At 44.2% G+C, this 14,276-nt stretch overlaps 1 pseudogene; it reads left to right on the top strand.

The window, feature by feature from the left end:
- The first annotated feature begins 4,209 nt into the window (after positions 1-4,209).
- Positions 4,210-5,860, top strand: LOC103233341 (keratin, type II cytoskeletal 8 pseudogene; annotated as a pseudogene).
- The last annotated feature ends 8,416 nt before the right edge of the window (positions 5,861-14,276 follow it).

The raw sequence follows: 14,276 nt of genomic DNA, 5'->3' as shown, positions 1-14,276 counted from the left end.
GGCAGAGTCTAGCCTTTTAGCTGTAGTGTCCCATTTGGATAGGACTGCCACTCATGACTGTCCTGATACTGGGGAAAAAAGGACCACTCATGACTGTCCTGATACTGGAAGAAAGGGCTTTGTTAATTTTCTCCTTCAAAGGATAGCTCTGCTGCACAGGCCCACACACTGCTCAGAGTTGCTTACATTTTCCTTTAGTCTTCCTCCAAGCTCCAGAGCCATTGGTACAAATGGTTTATTGAAACTAAATATGTAAGATTGAGACATACGGAAGTTACCATAATCATCACATACTGTTCCTTGGTTAGCTGAGGCAGCTCAGTGGCTGAGCCTAGTTAAGCCAACTCACAGGTTCATTCACGACTTCAAGATTAGATGCTGATTGTTTTGGATTTCTATAATTATTAAATACATATCTGAGTTGGGGGAAAAACATCTGCATCGTAAGACCATGCGTCTAGCTATGGGATGATACCTTGGTAATTCATCTTCTCTGTTCATCTGACATGGGGGCATTATGCTGAAATATTTTTCCTTGTTTTTGAAATAGGTGTTTTGACCCACCTTGCAAATATTTAATGTATTATACTAAGCTATGTGAGATCTCTGGGATATACAAAAAGAGTAATCTGTAACCTCAGTGGGCCTACAGTCCTTCTGAGGCATATAAATAGAAAGCAGGCCGAGTGCAGTAGCTCACGGCTGTAATCCCAGCACTTTGGGAGGCCAAGACGGGCAGATCACCTGAGGTCAGGAGTCAGAGACCAGCCTGGTCAACAGGGTGAACCCCCCATCTCTATTAAAATTGAAAAAATTAGCTGGGTGTGATGGTGGGCACCTGTAATCCCAGCTACTCAGGAGGCTGAGGCAGGAGAATTGATTAAACCAGGGAGGCAGAACTTGTAGTGGGCCGAGATCGCGCCACTGCACTCCAACCTGGGCGACAGAGTGAGGACTCCATCTCGATAAAGAAAGCAAACACTGAGTGTTTTCTTTGTGCCAGGCTCTTATAACCATACATATCCCTATTTGCCGATCAGTAGTCTGAGGTTAAGATTGTCCAGCTCCACCGACATTTTTTTGAAATCGGAACACTAAAGCTTATATTTGATCCCATAGAAAATAACTGGTGAAGGCCGGGAGTGGGGAACAACACACACTGGGGCCTGTTGGAGGTTGGAGCGAGGGAGAGCATCAGGTTAAATAGCTAATGCATGTGGGGCGTAATACCTTAGGTGATTGGTTGACAGATGCAGCAAACCACCATGACACACATTTACCTCTGTAATAAACCTGCACAGTCCTACACATGTATCTCAGAACTTAAAATATATAATAAAGTGGTAAAGCATACTTAATAAATGCCATGGACGTGCTTGTTCTTGTTCATACAGTGAGGTTCTTCATTCCTCTTAAGGAATTCTCAGTAAACCCTGAAAGTCCTTTTAACTTTACACGTGAGATAGGAGGACTGTTTTCATCCCAGGGGAAGAAATATCAGAGGACGATGAGAAAGAGGGAGCTGAACAAGGACCTTCTGCTTTTCCCCTCCTGCCGGTCATTCCACTTGTAGAAGAAAAGGTTAATTCTGAGTAGCATGGTAGAATTATTTTTGAGAAGAGTACCTAATACTATAGATATTTCCTTTTTTTTCTGGGAAGGAGACTGAAGCTGAGAGAGCGGGGACTATGAATGCCATCCACATGATTTGTGACTGTGGCCGTTTTTAGTCTGCCCTCATTTTGACGTATGCCCAAAACATTTCTGCTATGCTGCCTCTTTTTCTAGAATGTCAAGCCCTGATCATGCTCTGATTATTTACTATAATAACATGTGGTGTGTTTGTAGGAATAAAATTTCTACCTTCTGCTTAGGTGTCCACCTGTTGGATTATACTCAGAACTCTCCAAAAGAAAAGGCCAGGTTGTGGAGAGCTCAGAAAAGGTCACCCCAAGACTGAGTGCCAGGAAGGAGACCAGTGCTAACTGAACATTTGCTTTGGGCAGAGGACTGCATTTGACACATCCATGTCTCATTCCATTTAATTTTCAACAATAATCCTCTGAGGTTAGTACAAGCATACACAATTTAAGTTTGAGAAGTTAAGACACCTAATCTCACCCGGCCCCTAGTTACTGATGTAACCCGTACGTGAACTCAACTTGGCCAATCCTTACTCTTTTCCTCTATAGCGGGCTCCCTGCCAGTCTTTGTCATGGCAGGTCAGCACATGGGATACTGGATCTGACAATCTGATCTCCAGGGATCTTCCCCTTGTTCTGTTCCACTTGGAGGATTCAGCAGATGCCTGGAGTGGAGGATAAAGGGAGAGAGTCATTGTCTTCACATTTGGGAATATGTGCTCATATGAAATGATGCAAAGGAGGACAAAAATAGTTGGCCAGGCGCAGTGGCTCATGCCTGTAATTCTAGTACTTTGGGAGGTTGAGGTGAGTGGATCACCTGATGTCAGGAATTGGAGACCAACCTGACCAATAAGGTGGAACCCAGTCTCTACTAAAAATTTAAAAATAGCCCGGTATGGTGACTGGTGCCTGTAGTCCCAGCTGCTTGGGAGGCTGAGGCAGAGAATTGTTTGAACCCAGAATGTGGGCAGAGGTTGCAGTGAGCAAGGATCATGCCACTGCACTCCAGCCTGGGTGACGGAGTTGAGACTGTCTCCAAAATCAAAATTGTTAGCATTCACTTCGTTACATACATGAGTGCATTGACTAAGGCATCTATGAAGATTATTACTCAATCCTCCCAGTAACACAAAGGTAAGTACCACAACAATCCCCGCCTGTGGATAAGCTGAGCATGGAGAAGTTAACTAGTCCCAGTCTTCTAGTTAAGTACTAACTAAAGGATCCTTGATTCGTACCCGGGTCTGAGTTCTGAGCCTTAATTACTTTGCTGCATTGCATCTGGTATTGAGCGCTTATTCTGTCCCCATCAACAACTGGTAGGCCACAGAAACCTTTTATTTATGGGCTATTCAGGCCAGTAAATTTCATTGCCTAATGACATAGCTTTTCTATTTAGAGAGCTGTCAACGTAAGATAACCTCCCTCTCTGGTTTGGTGGTGGTTATTCATTTATTCAGAGCTGCTATTAATTTTAATTACTTGTTTCACCTTTGACCACCATAAAGTTCATCTGATTAAAAAAATTCTTAACACAGAAAATTGCTAATAAATACCAAAAGCTCTAGGTCAACAAATCCAGGCATGCTTGATTAAATATCCATGGAGCTTTTAAAATGTCTGCCTAGGCCCTTGGCATTTGTAAAGAGACATTTATGGCTCCAACACAATCTTTGCTATCATTGGGCTATAGCTAACTTATCAATCTTGACCATCAGTTTTGACTTTTCCTCTGGAAAAAGAGCTTAAGCTTCCTACATTTTGTACATTTCTGGCACCATACAGAATTCATGCATTTTTAAGAGACACTTTCTCAGCAAATGAGGCTTTTAAGAAGCTGAAATAATAAAAAATCTGCATATTTTAAAATCCATAAAGCAACAGAAACCTTCAACAAGGGAACAGGGAAAGGGAGGCTTCAAAGCAGGAGAAATGTACATTAAACATAACAGGGAGTTTCCTCTCTGAGGTTGAAGGACAGTATTTGCCAAGAGTGTCCTCCTTTGAAGATGCCTGTGAACAGAGCCGGTTTCTTCTCTGCAGTAGTTTTTGGATTCAGGGGGAAAAGAGTCTTTTGAATTTTTAAATTTTCATTCCATATATTCTTAAATCTCTTGACTGAGCTCTTCATCTTTTGTGATGGTGTATGAATTGTTAGGCAAAAGTAACTTGGTAGAAAATATCTGAAAAAAACATAAAGAAAATATGAAGTTGTTTTGCTTCTGGTGGGAATTCCCCAACAGGTGAAGATTACTTTTTCTTCTACTGTTGTGAGGTTGAGTATCCAGTCATAATCCATTTCCCTGTATTGTATTTTGGGATACAAGCTGGTCTCTGGGTAACAGATCGACTTTACTGGCAATTGCAAAAGTTGAGTCCTCCACTTAATGCAACTTGTTTTTTCTCTGTCCCTAACCCCCTTTCTTTGGATTTGTGAAGGATGCGTTTTAGCTCTTAGATCTTTTTAATAACGTAGGCTGAAAGTTAATGGAAATACTGCATTACTGAAATACTAAGCTCTCAAATCAGTAGGATGTGTCTAACAAGCACCGAAGTATTAAGTTGGCATACTGACGTGCAGTTACATATATAAAACGTGGTTTTTGATTTAAAAATTATGGACCAAGAAGCGTTTTCTCTGCTCCTTCTGGAATCTGGTTGGTTCAGCCCACCTACCTCCACTCCTGCCTCTACCTTGTCTATCAGGGTGACTCAGAAGTCCTACAAGGTGTCCACCTCTGGCCCCTGGGCCTTCATTCAGCAGCCTTTCCTACACAAGTGGGTCCGGTGACCGCATCAGCTTCTCTAGCTTCTCACAAGTGGGCAGCAGCAGCTTCTGGGGTGGCGGGGGTGGAGGCTATGGTGGGGCCAGTGGAATGGGGAGACATCACCACCATCATGGTCAACCAGAGCCTGCTGAGCCCCCTTAAGGGGGTGGACGTCAACATCCTGGCCGTGCACACCCAGGAGAAGGAGCAGATCAAGGCCCTCAACAAGTTTGCCTCCTTCATAGACAAGGTACAGTTCCTGGAGCAGCAGAACAAGATGCTGGAGACCAAGTGGAGCTTCCTGCAGCAGCAGCAGCAGATGGCTCAGAGCAACATGGACAAACATGTTTGAAAGTTACATCAATAATCTTAGGCGGCAGCTAGAGACTCTGGGCCAGGAGAATCTGAAGCTGGAGGCAGAGCTTGGCAACATGCAAGGGCTGGTGGAGGACTTTGAAGAACAAGTATGAGGATGAGATCAACCAGCGTACAGAGATGGAGAATGAATTTGTCCTCATCAAAAAGGATGTGCATGAAGCTTACATGAACAAGGTGGAGGTGGAGCTGGAGTCTCACCTGGAAGGGCTGACTGAGGAGATCAACTTTCTCAGGCAGATGTATGAAGGAGGAGATCTGGGAGCTGCAGTCCCAGATCTTGTACAAGTCTGTGATGCTGTCCATGGACAACAGCACGCTCTGGACATGGACAGCATCATCACTGAGGTCAAGGCGCACTACGAGGAGATCACCAACCACAGCCAGGCTAAGGCTGAGAGCATGTAGCAGATCAAGTATGAGGAGCTGCAGGCGCTGGCTGGGAAGCACGGGGATGACCTGATCTGGCGTTTAAAGACTGAAATTTCTGAGATGAACCAGAACATCAGCCCGGCTCCAGGCTGAGATTGAGGGCCTCAAAGGCCAGCAGGCTTCCCTGCAGGCTGCCATCGCAGATGCCAAGCAGCGTGGGGAGCTGGCTGTTAAGCCACGCTGTCCAAGCTGGAGGCTGCTCTGCAGCAGGCCAAGCAGGACAGGGCGCGGCAGCTGCGTATGAGTGTCAGGGGCTGATGAACGTGAAGCTGGCCCTGGACATTGAGATCGCCACCTACAGGAAGCTGCTGGAGGGCGAGGAGAGCCGGCTGGAGTTTGGGATGCAGAACATGAGTATCCATTCGAAAACTACCAGTGGCTACGCAGGTGGTCTGAGCTCGTCCTAAGGGGGCCTCACAAGCTACCACCTGAGCTCCAGCTCCACCAGGGCTGTGGTTGTGAAGATTGAGACCCGTGATGGGAAGCTGGTGTCCAAGTCCTGACGTCCTGCCCAAGTTAACAGCTGCAATAGTCCCTCCTAGCCTGCGCTCCCTGCAGCTACACCAGAGCCCGGAAGGGAGGCCGCTGTGCAGCGCGGAGCGCAGGGGAACGGGAGACCCACCTGAGGCTCAGCCCTAGTCCTCAGCCCACCTTCAGGGGAGTTTACTATCTGGGGACTCCCCTTGCCCATGCTTCCATTCCAGCTACAAAACAAGTCTATTACGCTTTTTTTTTTTTTGTCCAAAATAAAACTTGAGCTAGCTCTGCCCCCCGTCCCCCCCTCCCCCCCAAAAAAAAGCTCCTTGTAGAAAGTGTAAAAGAAAAATTCACCCACATTATGTCACCCGGAGGGTAACGCCTATTAACCATTTAATGCAGGGTTTTTGTTTGTTTTGTTTTTACGGAGTCTCGCTGTATTTCCCAGGCTGCAATGGCGCGATCTTGGCTTACTGCAATCTCTGCTTCCCAGGTTCAAGTGATTCTCCTACCTCATCCTCCCAAGTAGCTGGGATTACAGGCGCCCACCACTGCACCCGGATAAGTTTTGTGTTTTTAGTAGAGACAGGGTTTCTGTATGTTGGCTAGGCTGGTCTCGAACTCCTGACCTCAGGTGATCCAATGCAGTTCCTTTCAATCGCGCATGTTTGTTAATGGCTGCATGTTTAAAAATCTGGAATAGTGCCTAATATGCTGGAAACTTAATATTTGTAGTATGTGGACAAAATTTATGCTTTTCATTTGACCAGTTTGTTTTTGATTACTGTGAAAGTTCTGTAAGGTACAGCTGTAAGCAACCTTAACCTGTTTTGCAAGTTAGTCTTGCTTGGTACTTGATTTGTGGGGGAGATGTTTTGTCTTTGAGAATCTGCTCTCTAGACATACCTACATAAATATGACAGCTTTGTGTTACTAATGCTAATAGGTTAATTAGGTAATATAGTTAGTTTTAATAGGTAAAACACAACCCAAAGAGCACTGTCCCTGGACTTAGGCCAATCTGGACTCCAATGCTGCTCTATAGCTTCAAACCTGTGCAGCGTTAAGCAAATCACCAAGCTCAAATCTCTTTGATCCTTAATTTCCTCATCACTAAAATGAGAGAGTAAAAACCTACATCATACGGTTATTGTGAGATTAAAAAGTATGTGAATATTCAAAGAAAATCACCAGATAAACTTGAGTTGTCACACAGTGTGACTTAGAATTCTAAGAAATAAACGCGTGTCATACTACGTTTTTTGTAAGTGAAAAAAGTCATACTGTTAGAAGGTTAAATGGTACCTTGTCTTTTCCTTCAAATGATACCATGCTTAAAAGACATATTAAAATTAACAGTGTTCACTTTTTGAAGGGAAGCTATAGAGCTGATTTAGGTTGGTCATTGTGACTAAATCTACACCTTGGAAAATTACTGTCATTTTAGTTTCCTTCTCATTTTAATTTTCCCATTGTTCCCGAGTACTCCAAGTACTCAGGAAATTTATCACCTCTTAGAGCCACCTGATACTTCATTTTTGAGCGAGTGCTTCTAAAAAGATGAAGGCGTTTATCTCCACTGTTAGAAATCAGTTTGCAGCTGGTGGTAATTTTAATTTTCTAAGCACCTTCTATGAGCAAAAAACTTTGTAATGCCCTTCTACCTACGTTATCTCACAAAATGGTCACAAAAACTTTAATAAAACAGGAATATTCCACTCTCTACATGTTCTTGTTTATTTTTGAGACAGGGTCTTGCTCTGTCACCCAGGCTGGAGTGCAGTGGTGAGATCTCAGCTCACTGCAGCCTCCACCTGCTGACCTCAAGTGATCCTTCCATCTTGGCCTCCCTAAGTGCTGTGATGATAGGCGGAAGCCACTGTGCCTGGCCTCTAGATGTTCTTAAATATTCCCAGCAATTTACAGATGCAGAAACCAAGTTAACCACGTGAGTTGTCTTGATTCCTCGCAAAAAGCTGGCTTGGTGTCTCTGGCTATTTTCCCCATTACAGAGAGGGAGGCAAGACGGTCATTCCATCAATTGTCACTGAGTTTCTGCCATCGGCTGCACTAGGGAGTGTGAGGGTAAGAGGGGGGGGGTGGTCTATTCCCTTGGGTTACTCCTCACCTGGGTGCCCAGGAGAAGATGGAAGCCAGGCCGCTTCCCTTTCCTCTCCAGGAGGCTGCTGGACATCATGTGCTGCTGGACAATGCCTTACCCAGGTGAAAAAGTGGCCCCGCTCCAGCAGCCCTCTGTGGTCCAATTCCACCAGCAGCAGCCTGGGAAAGCTGGCGCTACAGCAGCTCCGCTCGCGGCCAACACTTCAGCACCTGGACCCGAGAGGACAGCGCCAAGCTTGGCTGCAGGTCTTGGAGGCCCAGCGCCCACCCCAGGCACCGCCCTGCCAGGGCCGCCGAAGGTGCTTGTCCGCCTGGAACGCCCCAAGCAGCAGCAGGACCCTCAGCAGCCGGGTGCCGCGACTGGAGCCAGCGCCTTGCCGCCGTCCTGCCCGTTAGTCTCTGTGCCCCTTGCCCGGCGCGTCCTTCCCTGGCCTGCCTTGAGCTGTGCCCCCGGGATCCCGCCCTGCAGCCGTTCCCCCGGGCGGCACTCCAGCCCTCGGGCCCGGACACGCTGCCTACCCGGGCCATTGAAATGTCCAAGCACATAAACAAGTTTGAGAAGGGGTTGCTGTAAAGGTACCCTTCCTCCAAGTTGAGGACTCTAGCCGCCCTTGGAGTCTATCCTTGATGGCTCGTTTTGAGACCTTTTTAAAACTCCTTTGTTGTGCTCCCTACTTTATTTAAAAGTGCTTCAGGAGACTGAGGCACGAGAATCGCTTGAACCCGGGAGGCAGAGGTTGCAGTAAACCAAGATCAGGCCCCTGCACTCCAGCCACAGAGCAAGACTGTCTCCAAAAAAAAAAAAAAAAAAAAATAGTAACTTTTGTTTTTTTGAGACGGAGTCTCGGGGCGCTCTATTGCCAGGCTGGAGTGCAGTGGCACCATCTCGGCTCACTGCAACCTCCTCCTCCCGGGTTCAAACCATTCTCAAGTGTCCCGAGTAGCTGGGATTACAGGTATGTACCACCACGCTCTGCTAATTTTTGTATTTTTAGTAGAGATGGGGTTTCTCTATGCTCCTATGTTGGCCAGGCTGGTCTCCATCTCTTGACCTGGTGATCCGCCCACCTTGTCCTCCCGAAGTGCTGAGATTACAGGTGTGAGCCACCACGCCCAGCCTGTTATTGGTAACATTTAATGCTGATCTCCATCGTCGTGTATGTCTGTGTTTAGTGAATTCCCAGTTGAATTTGCACAAGCCTTTTGGAAAGCAGTTTTGCACCATGGAACAAAGTCTACAGTAAATACTCTTTGATACTATAATTTCACTTCTGGAAGTCTAACGGGAGAAAAATCTAAAGTTGAAAAGTCAACCACACACAAAAATCACACAGATGTTCCTTTAAAAACAAATTATAAAGATTTATTACAGCATGATATGCAAAATCAGAAAAATGGAAAATATTTTTACTTAAACAGTGAAAAAATTTTTTTTGAAAGGGTCTTGTTCTGTAGCCCAGGGTAGAGTGTAGAGTTGGAATCATGGCTCACTACAGCCTCAATTCCCTGGGCTCAAGTGATCCTCCTGCCTCAACCTCTTGAGTAGCTAAGACTACAGTCATGGGCCACCACATCTGGCTTATTTTTTGTAGACACAGGGTCTTGTTATGTTGCCCAGGCTGGTCTTGGACTCTTGGCTTTAAGTGATTAAGTGATCCTCTCACCTTGGCCTCCAGAGTGTGGGATTGTACGTATGAGCCATCGCACCTGGTATATTTTTTTTCTCTTGTCCTCTGCTATTGAAAGCCAGCTCAACATTTGTATTTAGAATGTTTAAATCTTTAACCATAAATGGATTCAAAACATGGCAATCATGCATGTGCTAAATGGATTTGTATATTGGAATATTATGGAACCATGGAAAGCACATTATAAAAATGATAAAAAGTGCTTATTTTATAAGTAAAATAAAGTAGGACAAATTTTTAGTGCAGTTTGTAATCTCTGCAACTTTTATGGGCGATGGCAGAATTTAGACACTGCTGGATACAGGCGTTCAATAAATGTTAATTGGATAAATGAAAAGACAGGTGAAGGGCAGTTCTTAACATGTTTTTTTCTACTCAATTTTCTATAGCAAGATATGTTGGTTTTATAGGAAATACTTTTGAAGATGCTATGTCTAGAACCTTTGTTCATAAATCGTATTTTCAAATCTTTATTTGAGACAGGGTCTCACTTTGTCACTCAGGCTGGTGTGCAGTGGCTTGATCACAGCTCACTGCAGCCTTGACTTCCTGGGCTCTGGCAATTAAGCCTTTTGCGTAGCTGAGACCACAGGCCTGTGCCACCATGGCTGGCTAACTTTTGTATTTTTTTGTAGAGACAGGGTCTGGCCATGTTTCAGGATGCTCTCAAACTTCTCCGATCAAGCAATCCACCCGCCCCCAACTCCCTTAAGTGCTGGGATTACAGGGGTGAGCCACTGCCCCTGGCTTCAAATCTTATTTCACAGTTCTGTGAGTGATGGTTTAATTCCCACTGATAGATGAGGAAATGAGGGCCTAACACCTTATCCTTATGTGAAATCGGGTTGTAAGTGCCGAGTCTAGATCTTCTGACTCCAAGTCCCTTGACATTTCCTGACATAGAACTTGGCTGATAGGTTCCAGGCTCTGGTTTGGGAGACAGGAAACAATAATTGAAGTCTCTGCCCTGTCCCTGACTTGCTGGGTGATTTAGGGGTAAGTCACTTCTCTTTGCATCTCTTCCTTTCTTGGGCTTTTGACCTGGTGATTTATAAAATCAACCTTTCCCACTATTTCAGTGGAGAAGAGGACTCTGTTAGAATGTTGGCTATCCAGTCTAACGTTGCTCCCCTAGTCACTTTATCTCTCATCTCCCTGTTTTTTCTTTTGTCATTTTCATCCTGTCAATTTATTACGTCCCTTTACCATGTCAACCTTTTGTTGATATTTTGTCATATTGTCAGAAATGATATTTATTTCTTTGCTTATTATGTATTTTACCTATCTAGATAGAAACTGTGAGGACAGAAGTCCTCTCTAACTTGCTCATCTGTACCTCCAAAATCTAGCACAGCGTTGGACTCAGACTGATAGTTAGCTCAGTAAAATAGTTGTTGAAGGAATTGCAGGAATGGAAGTGCATGTATGATAAAGATAGGATGAGCTCGCTTCTCCCACAACATCCCCTACTACTACTATGGGTTTTTCCCCCATTAGTCTTGTCAGGAAATAAAGTGCTAGAGCAGTAGTTCTTGGCTGGGTGATTTTTGCTATCCCAGATGACATTTGGCAATATGTGGAGCTATTTTTGGTTGTCACAATTGGGACATGCTGCTGGCATCCAGTGGGCAGAGGCCAGGGAGGTTGTTAAAATTCATACAATGCACAGGACGGCCCCAGGCCACTCCAGCTCCTGATAAAGAATCCACAGATCCTAAATGTCAGCAATGCCAAGATTAGTAAACTCTGTGCTAGAGAGTGAATGAGGTTAGTTTGCTTGCTTGTTACAAAATTCTCATTTGGGTGATTGTTTTGAAATTTCAAGCATACAGAAAAGTTGCAAGAATAATACAAAAAGTGACCTTCACCCAGATTTTGCAATTGATATCTTGTCATATTGCATTATCATTTTCTCCATATATGTAATTATTTTTTCTTTCTGAACTACTGAAGGGAAAGTTGCAGACATGTTCTGTTGCCTCTGTATAACTCAGTGTGCATTTCCTAAAAGGTTTTACATAAACACAGCATCATTATCAATTACGAATGACTCAATATCATTATGTAATTTAAAACCTTATTCATGTTTCACATATTATCCCAACTGTGTGTGAAGCAAGTGTTTTATTCCTCTTGCATTTGGGTTGAGGGTGGAGCTTGAGTCCCTGGATCTAACCCATCTCAGTGTTATTTAACAAGAATTAAAGCTTTAGGCTGGGCGTAGTGGCTCACGCTTGTAATCTGAACACTTTGGAAGGCCAAGGTGGGCAGATCCCAAGGTTAGGAGTTCAAGACCAGTTTGGCCAACATGGTGAAACCCCGTCTTTACTAAAAATAAAAAAAAATACAAATAATTAGCTGGGTGTGGTGGTGAATGTCTGTAATTCCAGCTACTCGGGAGGCTGAGACAGGAGAATTGCTTTAATCTGGGAGGTGGAGGTTGCAGTGAGCCAAGATCATACCATTGCACTCCAGTCCGGATGACAGGTGAGATTCTGTCTCAAAAATAAAAAATTTTAAAAATTCTCTTGGAGCCAGACACTGATGTTGAACTCCTGCAACTCACCAACTTTGTTGGGTTGAGTTTGGCCTTTGGGTATCACTCCGAGTGGTATCTTTAGGTACTGAGTCTGGACCTGTCTTTTAGTGGAATTTTGTGCATTGAGGATGGTACCACGTCTCCTGGCTTCCAGCTGGAGTGCCAAATCCTACTTCAGCACCAGACACATCCTTAATAAATTGGAAGATTTGTGATAATGAGTTACATAACAGGAGCTAGTATCTCCCAAACCGTGAGGATTCGTCAGCTAGCATTAACCTGAACAATAACAGAAATCCTTCAAAAGGCTTTTTACGTTTTCTCTCTGCCTTGCTTCCATAATCTTTCTTGACATTTCAGATGAATTCTACCTGAAATCTATGGACCAACTTTGAATAGAAATGCTTGTAAGTGAATATTCTTTGTCAGATGCTAGGTATTTGTTATTTAGTCTACTGGGGCATAAAATTTCATAAGGCTTATTAGATGCTCTTTGGTTCCTTCCCTTTTCAACTTTCCTTTGATTCTCTACTGCAGCACATAACTTTTTTCCTCCATCCTAAGAGGACTAGTGTCGGGCACATTTCAGGTGCTACATAAATGGTGACTGTTACAAGTGCTGTTGCCAGAACTGAAACCAATGTATTAGTTCCCTGGGGCTGTTGTAACAAATGACCACACACACGGTGGCTTAAAAATAACAGACAATAGCCAGGTGTGTTGGCTCATGCTTGTCATCCCAGCACTTTGGGAGGCCAAGGTGGGCAGATCATGAGGTCAAGAGATCAAGACCATCCTGGCCAACATGGTGAAAACCCTATCTCCACTAAAAATACAAGAATTAGCTGGGTTTTGTGGGGGGTGCCTCTGTAATACCAGCTACTCAGGAGGCTGCAGCAGGAGAATCGCTTGAACCCGGGAGGGGGAAGTTGCAGTGAGCCGAGATCGTGCCATTGCACTCCAGCCTGGCGGCAGAGTGAGACTCTGTTTCAAAAAACAAAAAACAACAACAAAAAAACAAAAATGATTCTCATTTTGGAGCCCAGAAGTCCAAAATGAAGGTGTTGGCAGTGCTGGCTCCTTTATGGAGACTGAGGGAGAATCTATTCCATGCTCTCTCCTGACTTCTAGTGGTTGCTGGCGATCCTTGACGTGCCTTGGCTTGGTGCTACACTACCCTAACCTCTGCTCTATCATCACTTGCCTTTCTTCTCCGTATGTATATCTGAGTCTCTTCTCCTTTTCTTGTAAGAACATCCATCATTGGACTTAGAGTCCATCCTAATCCAGTATGACCTGATATTAACACATATTTGTGTCATAGCCCCTCCAATTCTTATGTTGAAGTCCTGATCCCTGTACCTCAAAACGTATACAGTCATGGGCTGTATAACGACATTTCAATCAATGATGGACTGCATATACAACTGTGGCTGCGTAAGATTATAATACCATATTTTTACTGTACCTTTCCTACATTTAGTTATGTTTAGATACACAAATATTTAGCTTTGTTAAGATTGCCTGCAGGATTTAGTACAGTAACATACTGTACAGGTTTGTAGTTTAGAAGCACTATGCCACACCACATGGCCTAGGCGTGTAGTAGGCTATACCACTTAGGTTTGTGAAGGACACTCTACGATGTTTGCACAACAAAAACATTGCCTAAATACCACATTTCTCAATATAATCCTGTAGTTAGTGATCCATGACTATATTTTGGAGATAGGGCTTTGAAAGAAGTATTTAGGGTGAAATGAGTTCATAGGGTTAGACCCTAACCCAATATAACTTATGCCCTTAAAAGAAGAGGAGGATAGGACACAGAGACACATAGAAAAGACTGTGAAGATACCAGAAGATGGCCATCTATAAGCTAAGAAGAGAGAGCCCCTTAGAAGGAACCAATCCTGCTGACACTTTTTGATCTTGGACTTAGAGCCTCCAGAACTGTGGTAAAGTATATTTCTGTTTAAACCACCCAGTCTGTGTTACATTATTATGAAAGTCCTACCAAACTAACGCAGTCTGCAAAGACCCTATTTCCAGCTGGGTGTGGTGATTCATGCCTGTAATCCCAGCACTTTGGGAGGTTGAGATGGGGGAGGATCCTTTAAGCTCAAGAGTTTAAGGCATCATAATGAGTTCTTGTCTATATAAAAATTTTAAAAATTAGCTGAGTCCCAGAAGTTGAGCCTGAGGTGAGCTGTGATTGTGCCACTACCCT

This window comes from Chlorocebus sabaeus, chromosome 5 (assembly GCF_047675955.1).
Source record: "Chlorocebus sabaeus isolate Y175 chromosome 5, mChlSab1.0.hap1, whole genome shotgun sequence".
NCBI lineage: Eukaryota > Metazoa > Chordata > Mammalia > Primates > Cercopithecidae > Chlorocebus > Chlorocebus sabaeus.
The sequence above is the reverse complement of the archived record's forward strand: the minus strand, read 5'-3'. Positions and strand labels throughout refer to the sequence as shown.